This window comes from Aethina tumida, chromosome 1 (assembly GCF_024364675.1).
Source record: "Aethina tumida isolate Nest 87 chromosome 1, icAetTumi1.1, whole genome shotgun sequence".
In the NCBI taxonomy this organism is placed as follows: domain Eukaryota; kingdom Metazoa; phylum Arthropoda; class Insecta; order Coleoptera; family Nitidulidae; genus Aethina; species Aethina tumida.
The window spans coordinates 12938371-12944380 of NC_065435.1; positions in this window are offsets into that span (position 1 = coordinate 12938371).

The following is a 6010-nucleotide window of genomic DNA, read 5'->3' on the forward strand; positions in this document are numbered from 1 at the left end:
AATGCAGTTTATTAAAATTTTATTAATTGATTTTCAATTTTGACTTAGTTCTAGATTAATGGGCAGCAGTACTCTACCTAAACCATTATTAAAAAGTCTATACATAATATATATTTTAATGTTCAACATTTATTTATCTCCAGTTTAATCTGTTAAACCTTTCCAAGTTTTTGTTAAAAATTGTGTAGACACAAATCAATTGGAAATAAATTAAAGCAACATTAAAAAATATAAAAAACGAAGGAAACAGTACTAGTAAAAAAGCGATAAACGGGAAATGGTGTTTTATAATAATTTAATTAAAAAATATTATTAGATGGCTTTCAATATTCGCTTAGCTGCTCCAACTTAATTGACTATAATCGTCTTTCCATTGTTAAAAAATCTAAAGACTTAATATATTATTTAAATCAATTTGAAAGGTATATAAGTTGTGTTTCAGCTTGAACTGAACTCCAGGTTAATTTATTACAGTACTTCAGATTATTGGTGAAAAGTCTAAAGACTTACATTAGAAGATTTATGGAAGCCAGCTATAAACCAAAGATGTTTAGGGAGTTTTAATGCAGTTTATTAAAATGTTATTAATTGATTTTCAATTTTGAATTAGTTCCAGATTAATGGACAACAGTACTCTATCTAAACTATTATTAAAAAGTGTATACATAATATATATTTTAATGTTCAACATTTATTTATCTCCAGTTTAATCTGATAAATCTTTCCAAGCTTTTGTTAAAAATTCTATAGTCACAAATCAATTGGAAATAAATGAAAGCAACATTAAAAAATGTAAAAAACGAAGGAAACAGTACTAGTAAATAAGCGATAAACGGGAAATGGTGTTTTATAATAATTTAATTAAAAAATATTATTAGATAGCTTTCAATATTCGCTTAGCTGCTCCAACTTAATTGACTATAATCGTCTTTCCATTGTTAAAAAGTCTAAAGACTTAATATATTATTTAAATCAATTTGAAAGGATATAAGTTGTGTTTCAGCTTGAACTGAATTCCAGGTTAATTTATTACAGTACTTCAGATTATTGGTGAAAAGTCTAAAGACTTACATTAGAAGATTTATGGAAGCCAGCTATAAACCAAAGATGTTTAGGGAGTTTTAATGCAGTTTATTAAAATGTTATTAATTGATTTTCAATTTTGAATTAGTTCCAGATTAATGGACAACAGTACTCTATCTAAACTATTATTAAAAAGTGTATACATAATATATATTTTAATGTTCAACATTTATTTATCTCCAGTTTAATCTGTTAAATTTTTCCAAGCTTTTGTTAAAAATTCTATAGTCACAAATCAATTGGAAATAAATGAAAGCAACATTAAAAAATGTAAAAAACGAAGAAAACAGTACTAGTAAATAAGCGATAAACGGGAAATGGTATTTTATAACAATTTAATTAAAAAATATTATTAGATAGCTTTCAATATTCGCTTAGCTGCTCCAACTTAATTGACTATAATCGTCTTTCCATTGTTAAAAAGTCTAAAGACTTAATATATTATTTAAATCAATTTGAAAGGTATATAAGTTGTGTTTCAGCTTGAACTGAATTCCAGGTTAATTTATTACAGTACTTCAGATTATTGGTGAAAAGTCTAAAGACTTACATTAGAAGATTTATGGAATCCAGCTATAAACCAAAGATGTTTTGGGAGTTTTAATGCAGTTTATTAAAATGTTATTAATTGATTTTCAATTTTGAATTAGTTCCAGATTAATGGACAAGAGTACTCTATCTAAACTATTATTAAAAAGTGTATACATAATATATATTTTAATGTTCAACATTTATTTATCTCCAGTTTAATCTGATAAATCTTTCCAAGCTTTTGTTAAAAATTCTATAGTCACAAATCAATTGGAAATAAATGAAAGCAACATTAAAAAATGTAAAAAACGAAGGAAACAGTACTAGTAAATAAGCGATAAACGGGAAATGGTGTTTTATAATAATTTAATTAAAAAATATTATTAGATAGCTTTCAATATTCGCTTAGCTGCTCCAACTTAATTGACTATAATCGTCTTTCCATTGGTAAAAAGTCTAAAGACTTAATATATTATTTAAATCAATTTGAAAGGTATATAAGTTGTGTTTCAACTTGAACTGAATTCCAGGTTAATTTATTACAGTACTTCAGATTATTGGTGAAAAGTCTAAAGACTTACATTAGAAGATTTATGGAAGCCAGCTATAAACCAAAGATGTTTAGGGAGTTTTAATGCAGTTTATTAAAATGTTATTAATTGATTTTCAATTTTGAATTAGTTCCAGATTAATGGACAACAGTACTCTATCTAAACTATTATTAAAAAGTGTATACATAATATATATTTTAATGTTCAACATTTATTTATCTCCAGTTTAATCTGTTAAATTTTTATAAGCTTTTGTTAAAAATTGTATAGACACAAATCAATTGGAAATAAATGAAAGCAATATTAAAAAATGTAAAAAATGAAGAAAACAGTACTAGTAAATAAGTGATAAACGGGAAATGGTGTTTTATAATAATTTAATTAAAAAATATTATTAGATAGCTTTCAATATTCGCTTAGCTGCTCCAACTTAATTGACTATAATCGTCTTTCCATTGTTAAAAAGTCTAAAGACTTAATATATTATTTAAATCAATTTGAAAGGTATATAAGTTGTGTTTCAGCTTGAACTGAACTCCAGGTTAATTTATTACAGTACTTCAGATTATTGGTGAAAAGTCTAAAGACTTACATTAGAAGATTTATGGAAGCCAGCTTTAAACCAAGGATGTTTTGGGAGTTTTAATGCAGTTTATTAAAATTTTATTAGTTGATTTTCAATTTTGACTTAGTTCTAGATTAATGGGCAGCAGTACTCTACCTAAACCATTATTAAAAAGTCTATACATAATATATATTTTAATGTTCAACATTTATTTATCTCCAGTTTAATCTGTTAAACCTTTCCAAGCTTTTGTTAAAAATTGTATAGACACATCTCAATTGGAAATAAATTAAAGCAACATTAAAAAATGTAAAAAACGAAGGAAACAGTACTAGTAAATAAGCGATAAACGGGAAATGGTGTTTTATAATAATTTAATTAAAAAATATTATTAGATAGCTTTCAATATTCGCTTAGCTGCTCCAACTTAATTGACTATAATCGTCTTTCCATTGTTAAAAAGTCTAAAGACTTAATATATTATTTAAATCAATTTGAAAGGATATAAGTTGTGTTTCAGCTTGAACTGAATTCCAGGGTAATTTATTACAGTACTTCAGATTATTGGTGAAAAGTCTAAAGACTTACATTAGAAGATTTATGGAAGCCAGCTATAAACCAAAGATGTTTAGGGAGTTTTAATGCAGTTTATTAAAATGTTATTAATTGATTTTCAATTTTGAATTAGTACCAGATTAATGGACAACAGTACTCTATCTAAACTATTATTAAAAAGTGTATACATAATATATATTTTAATGTTCAACATTTATTTATCTCCAGTTTAATCTGATAAATCTTTCCAAGCTTTTGTTAAAAATTCTATAGTCACAAATCAATTGGAAATAAATGAAAGCAACATTAAAAAATGTAAAAAACGAAGAAAACAGTACTAGTAAATAAGCGATAAACGGGAAATGGTGTTTTATAATAATTTAATTAAAAAATATTATTAGATAGCTTTCAATATTCGCTTAGCTGCTCCAACTTAATTGACTATAATCGTCTTTCCATTGGTAAAAAGTCTAAAGACTTAATATATTATTTAAATCAATTTGAAAGGTATATAAGTTGTGTTTCAACTTGAACTGAATTCCAGGTTAATTTATTACAGTACTTCAGATTATTGGTGAAAAGTCTAAAGACTTACATTAGAAGATTTATGGAAGCCAGCTATAAACCAAAGATGTTTAGGGAGTTTTAATGCAGTTTATTAAAATGTTATTAATTGATAACTGATCTCAATTTTGAATTAGTACCAGATTAATGGACAACAGTACTCTATCTAAACTATTATTAAAAAGTGTATACATAATATATATTTTAATGTTCAACATTTATTTATCTCCAGTTTAATCTGTTAAATTTTTATAAGCTTTTGTTAAAAATTGTATAGACACAAATCAATTGGAAATAAATGAAAGCAATATTAAAAAATGTAAAAAATGAAGAAAACAGTACTAGTAAATAAGTGATAAACGGGAAATGGTGTTTTATAATAATTTAATTAAAAAATATTATTAGATAGCTTTCAATATTCGCTTAGCTGCTCCAACTTAATTGACTATAATCGTCTTTCCATTGTTAAAAAGTCTAAAGACTTAATATATTATTTAAATCAATTTGAAAGGTATATAAGTTGTGTTTCAGCTTGAACTGAACTCCAGGTTAATTTATTACAGTACTTCAGATTATTGGTGAAAAGTCTAAAGACTTACATTAGAAGATTTATGGAAGCCAGCTTTAAACCAAGGATGTTTTGGGAGTTTTAATGCAGTTTATTAAAATTTTATTAGTTGATTTTCAATTTTGACTTAGTTCTAGATTAATGGGCAGCAGTACTCTACCTAAACCATTATTAAAAAGTCTATACATAATATATATTTTAATGTTCAACATTTATTTATCTCCAGTTTAATCTGTTAAACCTTTCCAAGCTTTTGTTAAAAATTGTATAGACACATCTCAATTGGAAATAAATTAAAGCAACATTAAAAAATGTAAAAAACGAAGGAAACAGTACTAGTAAATAAGCGATAAACGGGAAATGGTGTTTTATAATAATTTAATTAAAAAATATTATTAGATAGCTTTCAATATTCGCTTAGCTGGTCCAACTTAATTGACTATAATCGTCTTTCCATTGTTAAAAAGTCTAAAGACTTAATATATTATTTAAATCAATTTGAAAGGATATAAGTTGTGTTTCAGCTTGAACTGAATTCCAGGGTAATTTATTACAGTACTTCAGATTATTGGTGAAAAGTCTAAAGACTTACATTAGAAGATTTATGGAAGCCAGCTATAAACCAAAGATGTTTAGGGAGTTTTAATGCAGTTTATTAAAATGTTATTAATTGATTTTCAATTTTGAATTAGTACCAGATTAATGGACAACAGTACTCTATCTAAACTATTATTAAAAAGTGTATACATAATATATATTTTAATGTTCAACATTTATTTATCTCCAGTTTAATCTGATAAATCTTTCCAAGCTTTTGTTAAAAATTCTATAGTCACAAATCAATTGGAAATAAATGAAAGCAACATTAAAAAATGTAAAAAACGAAGAAAACAGTACTAGTAAATAAGCGATAAACGGGAAATGGTGTTTTATAATAATTTAATTAAAAAATATTATTAGATAGCTTTCAATATTCGCTTAGCTGCTCCAACTTAATTGACTATAATCGTCTTTCCATTGGTAAAAAGTCTAAAGACTTAATATATTATTTAAATCAATTTGAAAGGTATATAAGTTGTGTTTCAACTTGAACTGAATTCCAGGTTAATTTATTACAGTACTTCAGATTATTGGTGAAAAGTCTAAAGACTTACATTAGAAGATTTATGGAAGCCAGCTATAAACCAAAGATGTTTAGGGAGTTTTAATGCAGTTTATTAAAATGTTATTAATTGATAACTGATCTCAATTTTGAATTAGTACCAGATTAATGGACAACAGTACTCTATCTAAACTATTATTAAAAAGTGTATACATAATATATATTTTAATGTTCAACATTTATTTATCTCCAGTTTAATCTGTTAAATCTTTCCAAGCTTTTGTTAAAAATTCTATAGTCAGAAATCAATTGGAAATAAATTAAAGCAACATTAAAAAATGTAAAAAACGAAGGAAACAGTAGAAGTAAATAAGCGATAAACGGGAAATGATAATGAACATTTCGGTAGTAGTGCATCGAACAGTAATCGCGTAGTAGGTAGAAAATAGAGCGCGCGCTTTCAATTGTGGGTCTGGGTACATGGGGTATGT